The sequence below is a fragment of the Mesocricetus auratus genome, unplaced genomic scaffold (genome assembly GCF_017639785.1).
Source record: "Mesocricetus auratus isolate SY011 unplaced genomic scaffold, BCM_Maur_2.0 Super-Scaffold_100019, whole genome shotgun sequence".
NCBI lineage: Eukaryota > Metazoa > Chordata > Mammalia > Rodentia > Cricetidae > Mesocricetus > Mesocricetus auratus.
This window is the reverse complement of record NW_024429200.1, coordinates 32,797,776-32,820,914: the sequence shown is the minus strand read 5'-3', so window position 1 is coordinate 32,820,914 and position 23,139 is coordinate 32,797,776. Positions and strand designations below refer to the sequence as shown.

The 23,139-nt window shown below is 39.5% G+C and overlaps 1 long non-coding RNA gene across 1 annotated transcript; it reads right to left on the bottom strand.

The window, feature by feature from the left end:
* Positions 1–1,637: 1,637 nt before the first annotated feature.
* LOC121133045 lies at positions 1,638–13,503 on the bottom strand. Its single transcript, XR_005869785.1, has 3 exons — positions 13,457–13,503; positions 7,638–7,860; positions 1,638–2,067 (listed from the first exon to the last, which is right to left on the bottom strand). It is a non-coding gene; the product is annotated as an uncharacterized LOC121133045 (long non-coding RNA).
* Positions 13,504–23,139: the final 9,636 nt, after the last annotated feature.

Below are 23,139 nucleotides of genomic sequence, written 5' to 3'. Positions count from 1 at the left end.
TAATCTTAGGGTCATCTCATCAGTAAAATAGGTGTAAGTAGCACAGACCTTATGTGTAGTATAGTATAGGTAAGATTTCTAACGAGCTGCCCAAATACATATGAGGTATTTTCTTTATCATCCCTCCTTCCACACTATCTGAGCTTATAAACATGTGGTTCAAGATTTGGAGATTACAAGGATACATGATATTTTTAAAAGGGATAATTAATACTCTAACAATTATCTTAATTTTTCTTTGTGTCTGTGTTTATGTGTGTGTAGACACACACAGGCATGGACATGTGTGTTCCAACATACATGGGTGTGGGGAATGAGGAAAAATACAGAAGTCAGTTCTCTCTCTCTACTATGCTCTGGGGATCAAACTTACATTGTTAGGACTGGCAGCAAGTGCCATACCTGCTGAGCCATCTTACTGGACTACGAAAATTAATCTTAATTTTGTAAATGGCAAATATTTGACAAAAATTTGACTTCAAATCAATGCCAGTCTTATGGTAGCAAACAAATACAGTCCGTGTGTCCAGACATTAGTAGAATGATCAAGAGATAATCACAATTTCCTATAATGCTTGGTCATAATTCTAGATCTCCCAGAACCTACTTATATTTTTTCCCTAATTTAAGAATAGCAAGGGGAAAAAGCCATTAAAACTATAATCACCACAACTGGCTTGAATATTGACTGGTACTGTCATTGTATTGTTGATACAAGGTTAACACAATACCTTGAAGATCTATAATCATGTAAGCCTAACCATAAGTAGGGAAGTTGCAACATTTATGTGTTTTATGTAAGAGAAGACAACTATGTATTCTCAAACAAAAAAACACACACAGAGATATCTTTTGTTATCTGTGTGGGAATAGTTCCAGAATTTTCAGGCATACTAGAACCTGAAAATGCCCTAAGTCCCATATATACACTACCATAATATTTGCTAATTAACTGCGCATATCTTTCCATATACTTTATCATAACTAGATCTACAGCATGAATTCTTTATAAACAGTGATTATTCTGTGTAGTTTAGGGAGTAATGATATGAGGTCTGTACCTGCTCACTGTCTATGCATTTTAAAAATATCTTTGGTCCATGGTTGACTGGTTCCGCAGATGCAGAATCCACAGATGCAGATGGTTGATTATATACTACAAGGGATGGAGAAAGATCACTTCTACTTGTCACTTTCCTCACTGGACATGCCTGTTAGAGTAAGTCTGAAGTAGAACTATGATCATGTTTTCCCTTCAGGTTGTGCCTCTCAGAATTCCAGAGATTTTTTCCCACACCATATGTGGCAATGGTACTTGAAGGACTTCATTTTTCATAGAGCAAGATTCCTACATACAAGTCCACTACTTCATTTGAATATTATATTGAAGAAACTGAAATATCATCAAAAGTCTGTACTAGTGCTGTTTATCTTCAATGTGAGATGAACAGGCCCCCAAAGTTATTTCAATGACCATCTTTGACACTATTCCCTTCTTGCCGTATAAATTAACCCCAACATGGGATATAGTTCCACTGTTTACCATTATTAGTTTATACTTAATATGAAATTTTCTGTCCCATACATTTTCCCAGAAAATTACTTTTGACAATGGTTTGTTAGAAAAATGGCTTCATTAGTACAGATTCTGAGACCATTTGGTTCCTGGTAACCAGACTGGTGCTGGGTTTTCCTATTCTGATCTGCTTGGTACCTTGATACGGGAGGCACATACATAGTGCCTCCATAGTATGTATTCCAAAGTGTGATTCCAAGAATTGAGGGAGTGCTAATGAAGGAATATCTTGCTGCCTCTGAGCCTCCACCTAGCAAAGGTTCCAGGAAAAGAAATCCAGGGACGTTCTCCTCTTTTGTCTTCTACCTTAATGTATGCGAGGTAGAGGCGAGCATATTTCCACACTGCTGGGTCGACAAGAAGAGGGCAGTTCCCCAGAAGATGTGGTTAACATGTGGGGTAGACAGTAGGAAGTGTGCTCTTCTGTCTCACCTGGAGATCTGTATGGATTCTTCTTCCTCTTGACACTAGCAATGGACCAGGGATGGCAGCTAAGACAAGTCGGAGCAGTCAGTTAGTTCCTACCTCCTCTTCATTACCTTGTCTTCTCATGGCTGCTACATTACTGGGGTTCCCAGTGAAATGGTTATGACAGAGCCAATGGGGAAACTAATCACATGTATTAGCCACTTTTTCATTACTACATACTTAGAAGAAACACCTTACAGGGAGAGAGGTCTAGTTTGGTCTGAGGATTCTGTTACATCACGGAGGAAACTCATGGTTGCTGAGGTGGCTTCACCTGTAGCAGTGGGAACACGAAGAAATCCTCCTCACATCCTAGTACACAGGAAGCCAAGAACCCAGAACCACAACCAAATCTTAACTTCAAGGCCTGCCTCCAACAACCCATTTAGAGCTAACCCATAGAACCCATAGTTCTACAGCCTCACAAAACAATGACACCAGCTGGGGACCAATTTCTCGAACACGTGAGCCCGGGGGATATTTTACATTCAATCAACGATATCACACACTTAGAGTGGGGGGGTAATATGAGTGAAGTAGGTAGAAAACTTGAATTTTGTGCCTATTTTACATATATATTAATAAACATGCTGCATAGTACACAAAAAAGGAAGCAAACATTCTTGTGTGGTGGAGATACTCAGGCCTACTAAGTAATCCATAATCATCCTACCTCACGTGAGGTGAGTGACATTTTAAAAGGTCAGGGCCTGGGTCAGCAAATTTATGTTATTTTAAAAACTCTTGATAAGTTACTTTCTACTGTGTGGTACAGGCATGTTACTGAGCTTCTCTTAGTTTTGACATACATCTATAAAATGTACATGATTTGGAGGCTTAAAGGGCTGTATTCAGAATATTAGTCATATTAATGAAATCTGCATTTTAGCCAGCTTTGGAGAAGTAGAGTCACTTAGCCTCGGGAATAACTGACAGGAAATTATAGCACATACTTAGCTCTTTGCTTTTGGTGAAAGAATGGGCTCATCATGTCCTAGAAGGCCATTATTTTGACATTTTGTTTAAGGCTACTTGCTAATTTGACTCAGTTATTTTAGACAAGAATGTTTAAAAAGATCTAAGTGATATTATTAACAAATAGGTTGTATCTTCTCCTCACAGAGTTAAGCCTGTAATTATATGTTGAGATGATTTATTAGTACCACAGGCCTAAACATTTCCTAACAATTAGGATTGACTAGAGACACAGGATAACTGTCCACATGCAAGGGATCTGACGGCAAAAGAGTCACAGAGGAATAGGTGATACTTGGAGGATGAGTCACAAGGAATGGCTCAGAGAAAGGTATTAATTAGACTAATAGGAAATTATAACACGTAAAATATGGGTTAAGTATCAGCAAATTTCCCTTAAGGACATGCTTCTTATGATGGCAGGGAAGAGTTGTCTACAGGAGGTGATTAGAGCTGTGAAGCCTGAGACTTTCAAAACTAGACTGAACAGAGTCCCAGTGAGCATGCCTACTGTAGGTGCTGGGCTGTGTTAGGTAACCTAACAGCCCTGACACTGTTAAAGGCCTGGGATGGCTGGCCTCACCACTAAGAAAATACACTGCAAACCATCCAGTAAGATTCACTCCCTGAAAAACTGATCAATCAAATCCACCTGCATTCTTTTCTTTTAGGGCAAACCTCCCAATAGCACTGATTTTAATATAAACACAGATAAGTCAGTTTTCATTTTGAAGACCCAGTGTATAATTTGGTTATTGCTTTATCAGAGGGAATTTTATTCCTTAAGATATATCAACAGATATTAACTTCTGTTTCTTTTCAAAGAACATACATAGCTTTATTAAATGCAAGACTTTGCATTAGTTCTTTAAAGTCTTGCTTAGTGAAGCATTATTTGTCTGGCATCATCACACAATCATGGGTGTGCCATGTCTTCCAGAAACAGTACCAACAGACAAAGTGGGTGGAGACATTGGTGGAACTATCACTGTCCAAGGTCCACTGTGACAAGTGCTCACAGGTGCCTATGGTATTATTTTTGGGTTCCACCTATAATAAGTATAACCAAGCTGATCGGGAGCATGGCCCACTGCACTCCTCCCAGGCATACTCCAGTTTAAACCCATCCCTACCCGGAAAGACTGTTGGACTGTGTAGAGTGACTTCAGGAATCCTAGAAGATCCTCCTTACCTGTATGTTTGGGGAACTCTGCACCAGGTAATTAGTACCACAACTATTTACTTCACACTAGAAATGCTACTTAAACATGCTACCTAGCTCCCCGCTTCCTTTGGTGTGAATTAGTCACCAGTCTTTACTCCCTCCTCTGTCTTCTATGGAATTTTCTGACCATTTAAAATCCTGGCCAACTCTCGAAGGATGGTGGCTCTTTCTTTCCATTCTCAGCGTTTTCTACTCTAAATGCATTTCAATAATTCATTTTTACCAGAATACCTCGTGCCACACAGATTTCACCATAGACAACTATCCCTGAAAATAACTTACTAAGTTTTTCTTAGACAGTGCTTAAGTACCACCCCTGCCCACAATGTGGCTTATGTTCATACCTTTGCAGCACTCAGGTGTCATAATCTTCTTCAAGAAATTAACATGTCAGACAAAAATTGTATGTACTCACTCATATATAGATTTTAGACATGGAGGAAAGGAGTACCAGCCTAAAATCCACACTGCCAGAGAAGCTAGGAAACAAGGAGGACCCTAAGAGAGACAGACATAAATGGTTCCCCAGAGAAGGAGAAAGGGACAAGATCTCCTGAGCTAATTGGGAGCATGGGAGAAGGGGAGAGGCAGTTAGAAGAAAGAGGAGGGGAGAAGAGGAGGGGAGAGGAGGAGAGGAGAGAACAGGAAGATCGAATTATGGGAAGAATAGAAGAGAGCAAGAAAAGACACCACAATAGAGGAAACCATTATTGGTTTAAAGAGAAATCTGGCACTATGGGGCCCTGAGCAGTGGATCAGTGTCTATCCCTGGAATACAAACAGTCATCATGTGCCCATAGCACAAAGAGGGATGCTCTCTCAGCCTGGACTCTTAGGGGAGTGCCTGGACCCTACCCTGAGTGAAATGACAGACTCTAGATATCCCCTATGTGGAAGGAATTGGCAATAGGGTAGGAGGGTGGGGGGGAAGGGGAGTGCAGGAGGAGGGGAGGGAGAGGGCACTGGGACTGACATGTAAAACAAGCTATTTAAAATTAAAATAAAAAATGGTTTAAAAAAAAGCATGATGTCCTGGACTGAATTCCTTTTGTTCTGTCACTTCTTTTCCTTCTTTTTTGTTGTTGTTTTTTTATTTTAATTTTTACATTTAAATTTTAGTTAGAAACAAGGTTGCTTCACATGTCAATCTCAGGTCCCTCTCCCTTTCCCTCTACTCCTCCCACACCCTCCTGCCAAGCCCCCCATACCCCCTCATTTCCCCAGGGAGGGTGAGGGCCTCCATGGGTGTGTCCATAGTCTGTCATTTCGTCCAGGGCAGGACCTAGACCCTCCCCCAAGAGTCCAGGATGAGAGTGCATCTCTCATTGTTGGATGGGTACCCAAAGTCCATTTGTATGCCGGGGATAAATACTAATCTACTACCCAAGACCCCTTAGATTGCCTAGGCCTCCTCACTGACACCCACATTCAGGGGGTCTTGATCAGTCAAATGCTGGATTCCCAGCCATCAGTCTGGGATTCAAGAGCTAACCCTTGTTCAGGTCAGCTGTTTCTGGGGGTTAAACCAGCCCATTCTCAACCACTTTGCTCATCAGTCCTCCCTCTTTGTCACTGGGTTCCTTGAGTTCAGCTCAGTGTTTAGCTGTGGGAGTCTGTTTCTAACATTTAGCACACTGTTGACTCCTAGTAAATAATTAGAAAATATTTCTTGGATGAACTAGTGAACAACACATCTCACTGGGAGAAGCAACAAATTGGATGATATTCTAAAAGGTATGTAAGTTAAAAAATTTTGTCTAGGGGACTGGAAAAAAAAGACAGCATTAAGAAAGGCACTAAGATGAGAATAACTTCAAGATGCTCATGAAATACTAAAGAGTGTCATATTAGAGTGGAAACTATATGTTACGTAAACTAACGGTCAAATTATGAGGCTCCATGAAAGGCAACAAGACATTAAATACACCTGCAGTAGAGCTTTTAGCCCACCCATTACTTTAGAACAGAGGGATATTATGACAACACTGATCACTGATGGAAGGGCAACCTGGGACACGGATGCTAGAAGCAGTGGGTCATGACTATACCAAAAGCCCCTAAGAGCTTGTGTGCTGTAATATCTGAACGAGAAGATGTGGTGGGATGCATTACTGTTTCCAATATTATACTGCTCTCAATTTTAGTGCCTGTCCTCTAACCCTTGGCTAGAGACTTGTCTGACTTGTCTGGACAATTTGCTTTGGTTGCTGGAGTCTAAGTTGGGATGACATGAACAAGAATTTGAAAAGCATTTATATTGTTGTGTAACGAGGCAGGATGCTATCCTCACTAAGAGAAGAAAACTTAGCTGATCTATGTTTAGTAAGCCTAGGAGCAGCTGAGCCTTTGCTGAACACAGCCTTAGTCAATTAACCCCTAGCCCGCCCACAAACACATGGTAAATGCTAAATAATTGTTTTAAGATTGAGTTTTGGGGTGTTTTGTTGTGAAGGAATAGAAATTGTTACAGGAGATTAGGATGTAGTAATGTAATAGAAAGAAAGGACGGGAGGATTATGAGATTCACTTTGAAGGCCAACGTTCTTTGGTGGTAACCAAGACTGGGGCTGAATAAAATTCAAAAGTTACTGTAAGTTTTTGTCTGAAGTAAAACAAGGATGATTATATTTATATGACAGAGAAATGAGTCCAAAGTTTTTAATTTGTTGAACATGGAGTGACTGTGAGAAGATCTGGGGAAATGGGTGTGTTAAGGTCTTAGAGGTTAGGAGAGGGGCTAACCTAGAGGACACAGGTGGTCTCGATGCCACTATTTTGTATTTTTAACTGGTATCAAAACAGTCCCATGTTCAGTTGTCATTGTGGAAATATGCACATTCATCTGCACATACAAAATGCTTGGTAGCGTGTGCAGCATATAGTTGTCTCTAAATGGAGGGTATTTCCGAGTGTATTATCACTATCAAACATCAAGGTGACTACAGTGTACTAGATGGTAAAGTAATTCACTAGATGCTATCATAACTAGTGGCCATTGAAGGGGCTAGTACAGTGGCCACAAGTCCATATATGTGTGTGGAGGTGTGGAGAGGGAAAAAGGAGACCAGTTTGGCCAAACAGGACAGAAGTCAAACAAGCAGACAATTTGAGTCTGGAAGTAAGAGGGCATTGGGATGAAGCAGGAAGTCTAGCTGAGGTGATTCGACCTAAGGCCTGGTTGTCACATCCAGAAAGAGGAGACACAGGTACATGTGATGATAAACAAGAGAGCTATAGCCATGGATCACTTCTGCCAAGTGCTCACAGAGTTTTGGAGTCTGGTTTTGTGTGAATCTAGGAAAAAATTGCTCCTATTAGCATAAGCAGTTCCCAGTGTTTCTTCTGTCTTGACAGACAATTCCTTGATCTGCTGTTTGCTTCCTGGGTCTGTACCTGTAGTCTAGCGCATATTGAAGCTCAGGAGATTCACATCATCAGTTAAGGCTAGATGATTTCATTGTCTTGCCTGGCCAGGGAAGAGTCTAGTGGAGGATGAGGAGTGATAACAGGCCGGGCTCTGAGCAGAAGCCAAGATTAACGGCTTCTCTCTCATTTCAAATTCATCCATTGAACCAGAGGTTGAAAACAGTTTTTCTTTGGACTCTCCTGGCAAGAGCTGAAAAAAGAAAATAGAAAATAACTAGTAACTACTATTTATAAGGCACAGTTACTTAGGTATATCCTTTCCTTGGGGGGTGGGTACTAAATTTATTTCTCTGTTCATCGTGTGCTTCTTCTTGCTTTATGATTTGCATTCGCAAAGCCCCTTATTTGGTGAAATCCTCCTTTTGGAAAGTGTACCCGGCAGTTAATTATCGACTTACAAAGAAAAGAGGATGATGTCAGTGAAAACCACTTACTCTTGTGGATTTACATAAATGCAGAATGCAAATAAAATAACGTTTTCTGAATAGTTCCCTGCACATTTCTGCTTGGGAGGAAATAAAAATGAACCGTATATTCATGATGATCTTTTTCATCAGTAGACTATCAGTAATTTGGAGGGACTAATCTGGTTGTCTTTATTCAATTATCTGGCTTGCTCTGGCAAGAAGCACATTAAGTGAAATAAGAGGGGGCATTATAATTAGAAGAACAAAGAAAACCATAGTGTTTTCCTTGTAAGTCTACCTTTTGTTGTTGGAAAATTGCATGGCAACATTTTTATTTCAGAGTCAAATCTGTCTTTCTTGTCTAAACATAATCCTTGGGCTATGGTGAAAATAGTTTCTCCCTTCCACCAAACTTCCTTCTGAAAATATTCTTTTATATGAGTCCCGCTGGGCGGATTCATACTGCTGTGGGGAAATAAGTCCTGACTATTTTACATGCAGGAAGGGAAGGAGACTTAAAAAAGAGACTAACTTGCGCATGCATGTTGCATGCACACACATACAAAAGAGAGAGACAGAGGCAGACAGACAGACAGAGACAGACAGGCAGACAGATGGAGGAATGTGAAGAAAGAGGTTGAAGAGGAAGAAAGAATGAATGAAATGAAAATTTGTCTATATTCTGGATAACAAAATTTGTTAAAGCTCATCTTGTCATACTAGCCCTAGCTATGCTCTTTCTCAAATTGTGGCATAAAACTGCCACCTCAAGTCATCTGCACACCCCCTTTCTGGCATTGTGTAGCTAGAACTTTCCGGAAGAAAGCCTCAGTCTTACTTATCATGCTTTCTTAAGCATATTTTATCAGCAAACTTGGCTGTGCATTTGGGAGCTTTCAGAAAATTACCTGGCTGGTCCTCTCTAAAGAGTGAACTAGTTGCTGATTTTCTTTTAAGTGAGATTTCAAACAGGATTAGTGGTCTGAACACCTGACATGGAATCTTGTAAACTCTTCAGGGCCAACAGAAAGCATTGTCCCAGAGTGAGGGTCATAACAGTAATCAGCAGATGCTGTCCTGTGCTCTGGGTCAAACCATGGTGAAGTCCCTGGAGGAAATCACTAGAGCAATTGTGAGAGGCCAGGCCTTAAGGTTGCTTTCTCTTCTCTCTCCCTTCTTCTATTCATGTAAGCCATGAGAGGGGCTCAGAGAACTCTTGATAAAGAGTTCTTCCATTAGCTAAGTTATAGTGAGGATTGAATGTGGGTGCCTAGTAGGTGGCAGACAGAACATGAGATGATATTAGGGGATGACTTACAAAACCCAAGTCATTCTTCCTTAAGGAGCATTCCCTCTCTACTGCCAAGTACACTCTGATGAGTAGAAACAGAGCCTCTCACTTTCTCATACTTTACTGAGAAACATTGTTAGTCAAGGAAGTAGTTCCTTGAGTACAAGTTCCAAAAAAAAAAAAAAGATAAACTGAACAATCTGTACTAGTCAAAGCACAAATGATGCACAAGAAGGAATAAAATGTTTAAAGCATAATGAAGATCCTCAAGAAAAGAAAAATTGCAAAGAACACAAAAGAGACATTTAAGAATGAATCAGCGGTGAAGCATTGAAGGATTAAAGTTCAACCAGAGAATGCAGTATCTGTATACTGTAAGATACAGATGTTTGGTTTCCCAAGAAAGCAAGCAGGAATACATTAGTGACAGAAGGTAAGAGATACAGAATATAAATGTTTTGCAGTCTTTTTAAAAGAGCTAATATCTATAGGAGTCCTGAGAAAGGGGGAATACAGGGAAGAAAGTAAATATTTGAGGGCAGAGTAAGTAAAAGTTTTCAAAATTAGAGAGATATATAAGACTTTAAATTGGAAACACAGATGAGCAACAGGCTCAGCATCTGGCCACACTGGGAAAACACAGCATTGTCAACAAATGGTCCTGGTCAAACTGTATGGCTGTGTGTAGAAGAAAGTAAATAGATCCATATTTGTTACCCTGCACAAAATCCAACACCAAATGGATCAAGGACCTCAACATAAGCCAGATACACTGTACATCATAGAAGGGAAATTAGGGAATAGCTTTGAAGTTATTGACACAGGAAAAGACTTTCTGAACAGGATACCAATAGCATAGGCACTGAGATCAGCAATGAATAAGTGGGACCTCATGAAACTGAAAATTTTCTGTACAGGAAAGGACACCATCATTCAGACAAAGCAACAGCCTACAGAATGGAGAAGATAGCTACTACTTACATAAACAATAGAGGGTCAATATCCAAAATATTTTAATGTCTAAAAGCTAGATATCAAGAAAACAAATAACCCAATTTTAAAATGGGGTACAGATCTAAACAAAAAAATTCTCAATAGAGGAAATTCAAATGGCTGAGGAGCATTTATAGAAATTTTCAACATCCTTAGTCATTAGGGAAATGCAAATCAAACTACTTTGAGATCTTATCTTACCCTGTCAGAATGACTAAGACCAATAATACAAATGACAGCTCATGCTGGAGAGGAAGTAGAGGAACTCTCATCCACTGTTGGTGAGAATGTAAACACGTACAGCCACTATGGAAATCAGTGTAGTGGTTCTTTGGGAGGCTGGAGATAGACCTATCTGAAGATCCAGCTGTTCCACTCTTGAGCATATACACAAAGGAGTCTATATCCTACTACAGAGACACTTGCTCATTCATGTTCATCGTCGCTCTATTCATAATAGCCAGAAATTGGAAACAGCCTAGATGGCCATCAACAGATGAATGGATAATGAAAATGTGGTATTTTTATACAGTAGAATATTACTCAACTATTAAAACAAACAAAAGCATGAAATTTGCAGTTAAATGAATAGAGCTAGAAAAAAAAATCATCCCGAGTAAGGTAACCCAGACCTAAACAACAAATGGTATGTATTACCTTATATGTAGGTGTTGGCTTTTAAACCTTTGATAGGCATGCTTCTACCTATATAATCACAGAGGTTAGCTATAGAATAAGGAACTTGGCAGGAACAGAAAGAATCCCTAAGGTAGGGGAAATGGAATATATAGTTATGGAAAGATTAGGGTGAAGGGTGAAGACTAGAACAGTGGTATTAAGCAGAGGGGTGGAGATAAGAGGGTGGGTAAGGGAATGAGTACAAGGAGGGCCAGCTAACACTAAGGGCCACCTAAGGCATCATATGGAAACCTACTAGAGTAGAAGCTTCTTAAAATATATGCAGATAAGAAAGAAATTCAAGAAATTGAATCATCAAATAGCAGGGGAGACAAAGCACCAACTAGATTTTTCTCAATACTAAGTGAAGCCTCCAATGCTAGGAATGCGTTATATATAACTGAGCTATTGGTCAATGGGGTCCTGTAGAAACCATACAAAACTCAGGCTATTGCCAAGGCTATTGGTTGCCCTATTATTAAAGACAACACATAAATATCTCACTGAACACAGAGCTTTCTCTTTCTCTGTATTGTCTTCTTTCTTTTGTATGTTTGCCTTGTTTTATTTTTTTTCTTAAATTGCCTGTGTCCTGTTAGGGTTACTATTACTGTGATGAAATGCCATGACCAAAGCTAGTTATGGAGGAAAAGGTTTATTTGATTTATAATTCCTCATCACTGTTCGTCACTGAAAGAAGTCAAGGCAGGAACTCATACAGGGCAGGAACCTGGAGGTAGGAGCTGATGCTGAGGCTATGGAGGGTGTTGCTTACTGGCTTGCTCATCATGGCTAGGTCAGCCTGCTTTCTTATAGAAACCAGGACAACCAGACCAGGTTAGGTCCTTCCATTAGTCACTAACTAAAAAATGTCTTATAGCCAAATCTTATGAGGCATTTTCTCATTGAGGTTCCCTCCTTTCAGATAACTCTAGGTTGTGTCAAACTGACAAAAAAGTAGCCAGGACAGCTTGTTTGTTTTCTGAAGGGAGAGGAGGACATCGGGTTGGGTATCTGGGGAAGTGGGAAGGATCTGAAAGGAGAAGTGAGAAGGGAAACCATGATCAAAATGTATTGCTTGAAAAAAATGTTATTTTCAATTAAAAAAGGGTACTTGTGGCCAAGCCTGAAGACTGGACGTCAATCCCTGGGACCCATGTGACAGAAAAAAAGAACCAACTCCTACCGATTGTCCTCTGCCTTCTGGGGTATGTACATGTCCCCCATTTAATAAATGTAATTATCAAAACCATAGATAGGCACAAATAAATTATAAAACAAAATCATACATAGGTATAATATTACTAAAAATTAAGAAAATCAATTAAAAACAAAATTTCTAAAAGCTTTCAAATAATTAATGCAGGGAGTGATGGGAGATGACAGGAGGGGGAGTTACAAGTTCAAGAGAATAGGTAAGATCACCATTAATGAATTAAATAGCATATATCTAAATACATTACTGAAATTACCTTTTTATGGTAATCAACATACTTTTAGCTTTAGAGTTGCTGTACCACATCAGTAAAGAACTCCTAAACTTTGACTTATTCCAGAAGGCAGAAAAAGAGGGAAAACTGTGTTAGCAATGTTTGCAAAGCTAGCAAGAGCCTGATTTCATACCTGCAAGAAAACAGTGCAGAAACCCAGTATTTTGTATAGCTAATATATTAATAAAAAGAAAACAGTATAAGGAAAATTATGTAGGTATACCTCTCTTATGATTGCAAATGAGGAAAGTCTAACATGGCTAGACATTCGACATAGATGCAGCTCAGCTCGCCCTTTGTGCCTTGTAAACCCACTGCCAGCTTAAAATATCTCAAGTTGAAGAAATGGTTAATTCTTTTCACCAAAGCATCCTGGTTTTCTGAGGTAAGCTGTGGTATGTCCGAAGTTTACTACGGTTGACCTGGGGCTGTTGTTCATTGCTGCTGCCCACAGCAATGATGGGATGCTACATTGTGTGTCGCGGGTTTAAATTCACACTTTATTTTCCATGGGCCACAAACCCGTTTTACCTTTTATAAAGTTGTAAAAATGTAGATGGTACTATCATTCAGTTGGAGACAATTAATAAAGAACAATTAATAGGGAGGTCATTTTAGCTCAGAGTTGTCCAGTTTTCTGTACATTATTATTGAATGAGTTTTCCATCTATGGTATTACATCCCAGTGTGAAGGTGTGGTGGAGCAAAATCCCCATCGCATGCCAAGGGGTGTAGAGAGAAGCCTTTTTCTTGTCTGCCGTTTTGGTTTTTTCCCCACCAGTTGCCTGGACTCTGCTGCGTTGTAGTCCCCAAATAACACACAAGAAACTGTATTAATTATGAAGCTGTTGGCCTTGCTTGTTTCTTACTGGCTAGCTCTGACTTAAGTATTTACCCCATAATTGTTGTTCTAAGTATTTCTCTTACCCAAGAAAAGTTTCCGGGCTTCTTACACCTATGGCGGTTACATCTTGACTCCCTGTGTTTCTCCTACCCAGAGTCCTCCTGGACTCCTAGTCCCACCTATCTTGCTTCCCTATTGGCCAACAGTGCTTTATTGACATATACACAGGACTTCCCCAACATCAAATGATGTTGCAATGATAAATGGCACACTTACTGAAAATAAAAATATGTATTTATTGTAGAAATTACTCACAAGAGACAAACAAGTAACCCAAATGAGCGGAGTAGTTTCCCGCTGCCGAACTGGAAGCCAGAAAGCCGGAAAAAGAGAGCTAGACTTCCGCTGTTCAGTCTTTTATACCTTCTTCCATAACACCCCCAGCCATGCCCAAAAGTGGGCCTGGCTAGTGACATAGTTCACCGCCTATGTCTGTATATGTCTTTAGTCATGCCTAAAGTGGGTGTGGTTAGTGGTGCGGTAAACTGCCCTTTTATTACCTCATCTGTATGTGCCTCTAGTAAGTCACATGGCTAATGGCGGAACACTGTTTCCTCCTACAAGGGAGCTTGAAGAGAAGAGACCAGGTAACATCTATTCTCACCTTTATTAACACAGCCCCAACTACTCAAAGACTTCCCAGTGGGCTTCACCTCTAAAGACCCTGACTCAATATTGCCATGCTGGGAAGCAAGCCTTCATCGTATAGACTACTGGGAGACACTGAAGATTCTAACTATGGCATCTCTATATTCAGAAGTTTGGTGACTGAGTCAGTTTTAGCCTGGGAATATAATGGTGACAGTATAAGGGAATCTATACATTAAGGAATTAGTATTAAAAAAACACACTGTGGAGTTTAAGCTATAGGACAAAATTTTTTAAAAAGATTATAAAGATGATGCTTTCCCTAGATAAAATTATCAACTAAAAATTTACAACTAACATTATATTTCATAAAGATACTTGGAAGACAGACCACTATAACTATGATTTTTATTTTTATATGATTCATTGAATACTGACTAAACAATAATATAAAAGTACAAGATAAAATTCAGATACAGTGACACAAATACTGCCAGCTACTTTAGATGATTGCTTGAGACCAGGAGTTCAAAACCACTCTGTGATATAGCAAGACCATATCTTTAAAAGAGAAGGTATGGGGGTAATAAAGGAAATAAGAGGGAGGGAGAAAATTAGATTTCCATGACCACAATTTTTTAAAAATGTCAAGGGTTTCACAAACAAAATATTAGAAGTATTAATTATTCATTCAAAATTTCCTTAAAATTTTGACCAATGATATTTAGCAAAACCATAATGAAGGCATGATTTCTAGTTGCAATCAAAACTATCATACCTATGAACAAACAGTATTTAAGAAAAAAAAACTTCATGGAAAGTATTCAAACTAAGAGCCTAAAGGAAAATCTGAGTAAATAAGTACATTTCTACTTATTCCATAGCATCTTTTCTCTCCTAATATTAATTTCAGAATCTTTATGTGCTATCAGGATGTTTTGAGGAACATAGCCATTTGAATGTAAGATTTATGTGAAAGAATGGAAATTCTTAAACAGCTAGCAGGCAATTTGAGAATGGAAGAGCAATGTGTATTGATATACATACTTAAGACACATTTCTGACTCAACAGAAAACAAAACCAAAACTTAGTAGAATACTGTGGTAGAACAGAGAACTTAAAAACAGAACCCTGAGCATATGAAACTGTTACCTCACTGCAGAAGCATCACAAGTCAGTGAAGAGAAATAGATTTTTCTTAATACAACACTAGCTGAGCTGGTTTGTCACACAGCAAAAGGAAATTAACTCTCCACCTTACAGCGTACATCCTCCTCCAAATAACTTCAAGAGCAAGACATGCAAGCAAATATGAAAAAGAAAGTAAAATGTAAAGCAGTATTTCCTGATTTCATTACGAGGATACCATATTCCCAAAACAAATACTATGACAATATAAAGTGTAAGGGACTCCCATCCAACAATGTGAGCTACACTCTCACCCTGAACTCTTGGGGGAGGGTCTAGGCCCTGCCCTATATGAAATGACAGACTATGGACACCCCCATTGAGGGCCTCACCCTCCCTGGGGAAATGAGGGGATAATGGGGGGTTGGGGGGAGGGCACGGGAGGAGGGGAGGGAAAGGGAGAGGGACCTGGAACTGACTTGTGAAGCAACCTTGTTTCTTATCTAAATTTAAACTGAAAAATAAATAAATAAAATAAAATAAAGAATTTCTATTGAGTGAGTGGCACCAAGACAGGATCAGTGAAGAAGTCATTGGAAGAAAATATGGGGACAAAAGAAATGCTGAGTCTCACTGATAGTGAGATAAAGATAGAAGAGGCAAGTTAGCAGCGAGATGTCATCTTTTACTGATCAGAGAGGTGAGATTAGAAGCAGAGCAATATCCTGTGTTGATGAGATCTAGGTAGATCAGGAATCCCAAAGTTCTGCTGATATAGATATAAGTATCCATGGCCATTCAAATTACAGCAGAAATAAGTATAAAACACACATAAAAATGTTTTTTTTTACACCTTCCCACCATGGTGACCTAGTCCTACTTTTCATAGTAGCCTGGAAACATGTTTTAAAGGGTCTGTAAGTCGTCACTGAAGAGGATGGTCACATGAGGTGGTGTGTAAGAGATGTGACTTAGGGACACCTAGGCCTAGTAATTCAGAAAATGTATAATAAATATTGCAGCAGTTAGAGCCATGCACTAAATGTATACATAGTTGTGTCTGGATAGGTCATAAAGAGTTGTGCCAAGTGATCAAAGCAGTGCTTTCATTAATACGGTTTTTAAAGAGATATACTTATTCAAGGACACAAACAATTGACAGTTATTAAAGTGACAGTCAATAAATGGAGTAAACAATGGGGTTGAAAGGAAAAAATAAAATGAGTCGGAAGGCATACTGAGAGTAGAATTCAAGTACAACAAATACAACTGTGCCTCTAAAGTTCAAAACACATAGCAAAACTAGGTGCCTTGTCTAATTGTTATAAGTGTATTCTTTGTTCTCAAATGGTTGGGTACGTACAAATACACTCATACCCCAAAATAGTCAAGTCAGAAAAACTTATTTCTAAAAGCTTTACTGAGAGAGTTCTTTTTGTAGTTTTGTTTATTGAGACAAGCTCTCACAGCAGAGCTGTGGCTGGACTGAAATTTGCTATATATACCCAGCTGGCCTTGAACTGATAGAGACCCACCTACTTCTGCCTCCTGAGATGTGGGCTTAAGCATGTGTCACCATGCTTGGCAGAGAAAGTTTATTTTTATGACTAACCACTAGTCACACCAATAAAAGCAGTTCGGCTAATTTAGTGCTTTTTATTTTTCTCTTACAAAGGTTTCTCAGCAGTCAGCACCCCACCCATTGCTTTATTCCTCTGCAGCTTTGAAAGATCAATAACATCGAGTGCTGAAAAGCAACTTGCAGAACTAAGATAGCATTCAAATTAATTTAGCAGAAAACGTATCCACTCCATGTACTGAGACTACTTTGCACACATTAATTGGAGAATGGGGTGATTAAGCAGCAATTTTGATTAGTAGTTTGCCAACATGAAATTAAACTCCAAGCTCCTCCCTTGCACAGTGGTAAGATTCTCAAGAAAGAAATGTCAAGAAGATGTTTCATCTAAATTATTGAAAGAGAAAACCTAAGTTCTTATTAATTTCCCAAGAAGTCAAAAAAATCAGTTCTTGTAAGTCTTTATAATAACCCATTAAACTATCATAATGTTAACACTAAACAGACTTACTTGGCTTAACGCAATGCTTAAGCATTCTACATGCACCCTACTAGGTAATTCCCAGTTTTTGTACCTTTTTCTTTGTCAGATGAAGAAACTAAGTAGATAAAAAGGACTTAACAATGGAATCTTGAAATTCGCAGGGAAATGGATAGCACTGGAAGAAACCATCCTGAGTGAGGTAACCCAGTCGCAAAAAGACAAACATGGTATGTACTCACTCATACATGGATTTTAGACATGGATCAGGATAGTGCCAGTCTGCACTTCCACTGATAGAGAGTCTGGGAAACAGGAAAGAACCTAAAAGATATGCATATATGCATAGTACCCAAGAGAAGAGGATTGAGACAAGATCCTCTGAATGGATGGGGAACACGGCGAGGGGTGGGGGGAGTGGGACCTGGGAAGAAGAGAGGGGTGAAGAGGAAGAGAGTTGGTCATGGGGGAACAGGAAGTTGAGGGGGTGGGGGTAGAATAGGGGGAAGAGGGAATCATAGGATCGAAGACAGATCAGGCACCAGAGTGACCTCGAGTGATCTAAAGGGATAACACCAATTGGCAAGCTAAGCAATAGTGGAGAGACCACCTCGAATGCCCATTCCTGATAATGAACTTGATGTCTATAACCATCCGGGAGCCTTCATCCTGTGACTGATGGAAGCAGAGGCAAACACACAATTAATCACTGAACTGAACCCAAGGAACCCAGTGACAGAGAGAGAGGAGTGATGAGCAAATTGGCAAAGAATGGGCTGGCAAAACCAGCAGAGACAGCTGATCTGAACAGGGGAGAGCTCTTGGACCCCAGACTGACAGTGGGGAGGCCAGCATGGGACTGATCTGGACCCCCAAAATGTGAGTGTCAGCGAGAAGGCCTGGGAAACCTATGGGGCCCTAAGCTGTGGATCAGTGTCTATCCCTGATATACAAACAGTCTTCGTGTGCCTATAGCACAAAGAGGGATGCTCTCTCAGCCTGGACTCTTAGGGGGAGTGCCTGGACCCTACCCAGAGTAAAATGACAGACTCTAGATATCCCCTATGTGGAAGGATTTGGCAATAGGGTGGGAGGGAGGGGGGAAGGGGAGTGCGGGAGGAGGGGAGGGAGAGGGAACTGGGATTGACATGTAAAACAAGCTATTTAAAATTAAAATAAAAAATGATAAAAAAGAGTGATCACTAATAACCACACAGTGTAGTCAATATTAGGCTGTCTTGAAATCTCCTCTGCCAAAGTCATGAATTCAAAACTCTTCAATTTAGCTTCACGAATATTTTTAGGAACAGCCACATTTAGAGGAATGGTCTCTAGAGCACTTACTAATATTCTTCCCCTCTGAAACTACTTGAGCTGGGTCACCACAGTTCAAATCACCCTAAGTATTGTCTTCCATGCTCCTGCTAGGATGGTCAATTAAGCTTCATGCAAAAAATCCAACATCTTTTCTAGTCCAAAGTCCCAAAGCCTTCCATTTTCCTCCAACAAATAGCATGGTCAGGCCTGTCACAACACTTCTGGTACTAACTTCTGTCTTAGTCACTGGTCTATTGCTGTGAAGAGACACCATGACAACTCTTAGGAAGCATTTAGTTGGGGTTTGTTTACAGTTTCAGTGGGTTAGTCCATTATCATGGTGGGAAACAGCAGCAGGCATGTTACCAGAGTGGTAGTTGGGAGCTACATCCTGATCTGCAGGCAGAATGAGTAAGTCAGGGTCTGTCATGGGCTTCTGAAACTTCAAAATAAGAAACTTCCTCCAACAAGACCTAATCCTTCTAATCCTATCAAACAGTTGCACCTTCTGGTGATTAAACTTTCAATATATATGAGTTTATGGGAACCATTACTATTCAAACTGCCATAGTGGTCTTAATGTTATCCAAAGGTTTAGGTGACTATTATATTTGGTGTTTTACTATTCATGATATTATTTATTTTCTCATTCATTCATTCATTCACTAAATGGTTTAAGAAATGTGTATCAATCATCAACTGGATACTGAATATGCAAGATTCAAATAAACATACTTGCCTTTTTGGGTTTGGGGGACTTAAGAATAGCAGAATATAAATTAGCACTAAGTTTGTCAGTCTTTGTACTATTATATCCTGATCCAGATAATTGCTTTTGCTTGTTTCTAGATAATATCTAAAATGGGGGTTCCAGTTGACCTTGAATTTGTAATCCTTTGGCCTTAGCCTCCTGTGTGCTAGGATTATAGGCATATGTAACCATACCTAAGGCAGATAAGTATGTATTATTGGTTTCATCATGCTCATTGTAAGGCAATTAAAAGCATCCAGACCATATCAGTGGAACCCTCTCCCCACTGAGGTTCTTCACAATGTTTCCAGACTTTGCCAAATGTCACCAAAAGGAAAATACACTCCTACTTGAAGAACCAGTGACAAGGGGAGAGTATCTATAAATCTCTTAGATAATGTTAAGGGAAAGACATAGACAGAATCAATAAAGAAGTCAGTTATTGCCTTCCCCTCACTCTTGTGTCCATATGAAGGATATTTTACAAGGACATGGCTGATGTTTCTCTGTCCAACCTCATTCTGTCCAGTGAAAAATACAATGACTTGCTGAATAAAATATACCAAGAATCCAGGGTTTTTCAGTTCATTTATTTTTTCCTCCTTTTGGGATCTGTTGTCTGCAATGTACTCAGTTCTTCTTGAGGATCCCATCAACCACCAGGAATGATGTGTTCTCATCATTCATTGTTCCAGGGGGCTGGTGAGTTAAATACCTCTGGGGCTGTTTCTTAGCAGCTCTCTTGAGTTCATAGCCCCCAAACCATGACTTCTGGCATCAGTTCCTGCTCTTATCCAAATTCTGTTTTGATTTTCCAATTTCCTCATTATTCATTTTCTTTTTAATATATTCATAACTGAGATGAGACAGGGGGTATTCTAAAGAACCTCCTGCCAGAATACATACAAGGCAAATCACTTAGAAAGATAGTCTAAACAAAGAGAAGACCATAAAGAAACGTGGAATGGGGAGGTGGTAGGTACTCAAGAAATTCCATGTAGTTCAGAGTAGCTTCTACAGGAAAGAGATAGGGGAGGACAAGTGTGGTGATGAGGATATTACTGATTACGTGTTGTCATCACTTTCAGCATGATTTTTTACATGGGGTCCAAATTGAGGCAACGCAAACTTCATGTGCTATGTTAATTATATGGAAAGTACACTATTATAAATGTGACTGAATGGTAAACTTGTCTGGCAAGATATGCCCACTGGTTATTGAAGTCACTAACCACTCTTGATTGGATTTATAGCCTACTCCATAAAATACAGCAGATACAGAAATCCACAACTAACCATTGAGCCAAGCTCCTGGAGTATAGTCCAAGTGAGGGAGGAGTGATAATATGAACAAAGGAGTCAAGATCATGATGGTATTTTTAAACCAAAAAGATAACTTTAACTTTTTGTGTAACAATAACAAAAAATCCAAAAAATCTATTCAACTAAAAACCAAAAATATATCCCACCATGATATTTTGCTATTGTCTTACAGACATTACCTCACAAACTCTTTTACACACACACACACATTGTTAGGCATAGAGAACAAAAAATAGATAAATTTCGTATGTACATGGAGCTTACAATCTTATTAATAAAAATTGAGACATATTAGTAAAGGATTAGCATGTATACAGACAAATGTTAAAAAAAACTATAGGAGAAATGCACAATGAATGTATGTAAAGTTTGGACAAAGAAGTTACTGAAGACATCATTCAAAACATGAATTTGGAGGAGTAGAAATGGTATAAATGCAATCAGGACTCATGTATGTAATTCTTAAACAATATTTCATTGTTATTCCATAACTGTGATTTTGATACTATGATAGATCATAATGTAAATATCTGACATTAAGGATATCTAATATGTTACCCCAAGTGGGTTGCAACCCACAGGTTGAGAAACACTGATCTAGAGTCTTCCATAGCATTGGAAAGAATTTGTTTTCTGCATTTATATATTGGAAAGGCAAGAGGGTGTGGTTAGCAGAGGAATAGCCCTGAAGTACTCTGGGTACCCCTGAAAGTAAGATGTTAGCACCGAAATCAGGAAGGTTACTTGAGTAGCCCAGGGTAGGCATGGTGGTGGTTTAGACTACAGTGTGACAGGAAGTAGCACAAGCCTTGGTTGGAGTCTGAGTATTGTTGAAGGCTGTGTCAATAGGATTCTCAGAACCTAAGAAAATGAAAGAATAGGGTGAGATTTACTGAATTGTGGGTTGTGTGTGAGATAGGAAGTGTAAGATAATGCCTAGAAGTTCAGTTACAGGGAGAGAAAGTGTGAGGTGCAGCTCACTGTAGTCACTTCTCCTGCATCATACACTTAAGGAACTAAGAGAACAGCGGGTTGCCTAACTGTCCCTTTTCATGCCACCCACTTGATATAACCTTCCATTGACCTGGTGCTAGAAAACAAAACAAAACCTCCTTGACTCAAAGTTTCAAAATTCACATGATGATTCTGTTTTGTTTCAATTTTGCTTCTTAGTTTTATTTTGTCTAATAAAATGAAATATACATTAAAAAGCCTGGCATATGGCAAGCATTGAATAAATATTTGCTGAATGAATGAATAGCAGTGGGAAAGCCACAGGGTAATTACTCTTTCCTTACAAGACCACACAGAAATGGAAGGAGAGAGGCGGTGCTGCTGGAGTCAAAGAGCGAGACTCTATGTGTCTCGGCATTTTTTGAAAAACCAAGAGATGAGAAATCCAGAAATGCTTCAGTGCTTATAGACTCCAGAGACTTGGGCAAAAGCCTTCAAACAGCCTATTTCATTAAAGGAATAACTTTTGAAAAGAAAAATACTCCTTTTTTCCCTTTCCTAATGTCAGCCTTGCAACTCAAACCGAGCATATAGAGCTGGCATCTATCTATCTATCTATCTATCTATCTATCTATCTATCTATCTATCTATCTATCTATCTATCTATCTATCCATCTATTTCTTAAAGTCTTCTTTCTTAAGATGGAAAAATTGAAAACTCAACAGTGTTCCCAGCCAGCAGAGTGGTTTGCAGCATGATAGGCAGATACATTAATCTGGGAGCTGTACCGCTGTGAGCGACTTGTGGGTAAAAACGCAGAGTTCTCTGGAAAAAGAGCTAAGGATCTCTGTGCAAAAAAGGACAGAATGGTAGAAGGACTTTATAAACCATGTACAAGAACCCTTTAAGGATTCTCTTCTGGAAGTAGAGGAGAAACTTGCATTGTAGACCTCTAGACTGAGGGGTGCTAAGACTGCACTCAAAGGCTTAACTGCAAAGAGCTGGCCACTCTGGAGTGAGACACAGATGCAAGACTCATCAAGGAGACAATTCTAGTTTCCACACACCTTCCATAGGGTTGTCTGTGGTACCCCTCAAGGAGGTGTTAGCCAGATTGACAGGGGAGAACAACGGTGTCCTGAGAATGATAAAGGAAGAAGGAAGCAGACCTGTGAGCAGGGAAATCGTGCATGCTGCCATCTAGATTTGAGGGTGGTGGAGGAAAAGGGCTCAGGGAAGCACAACTCAGCAGGAGCTGCCTTAGATCAGGATAGACATCATAAAAGCCAAACCAAAACAAGGACGACATCAACAAAAAGTCAGCCTGACGACAGGAAGCTCCAGAGCAGTGATTATTGGATAGAGCATGCTCTACAGTGCCAAAAAAAAAAAAAAAGCGTTGTTAGCACCCTGCCAGTCTCACTGCATGGATGAGTGGTTCTCAGAAATATTGTCGCTTTGATTCCAGATAGTATAGAGACTATATTAGAATGATATTCCTTAAATACAGTGTGAACTTGGCCTTTAAAGAAAAAAAAACCACAGCAAACAACCACCAGCCAAAATGTAATTCTCTTAAAGGG